This window comes from Trypanosoma equiperdum, assembly GCF_001457755.1.
Source record: "Trypanosoma equiperdum strain OVI genome assembly, contig: ctg_1029, whole genome shotgun sequence".
In the NCBI taxonomy this organism is placed as follows: domain Eukaryota; phylum Euglenozoa; class Kinetoplastea; order Trypanosomatida; family Trypanosomatidae; genus Trypanosoma; species Trypanosoma equiperdum.
Window position 1 is genome coordinate 3,700 of NW_027122982.1, and position 326 is coordinate 4,025.

A 326-nucleotide genomic window follows, 5' to 3' on the forward strand; every position below is an offset into this window, starting at 1 on the left:
TAAATTCCACGTAGTTAGTTACAATGCAGACATCTTTTTTTTTTCATTACTAACATCTTACGGTATGCGTTTCGACATTCGAAACCAATACTATAAAAAGTGCCCCACTGCCAACCTGCGAATATCCCCTTTTAAATAAAAAACGGTTTGTGTCGAACCCACTCTTCCTTTTCTTTTTCCCTCTTGAATAGTGGTAGTACGAACAGACAGACACACGGTTTAGGTAACCACAAAATAAGAAACCACAGAGTATCAAAACATCCGGACAACAGGACCGAGTAATGCCCCTCAAAGCACATGTAAAAAAGAGAGAGAGAAAAAAAAAA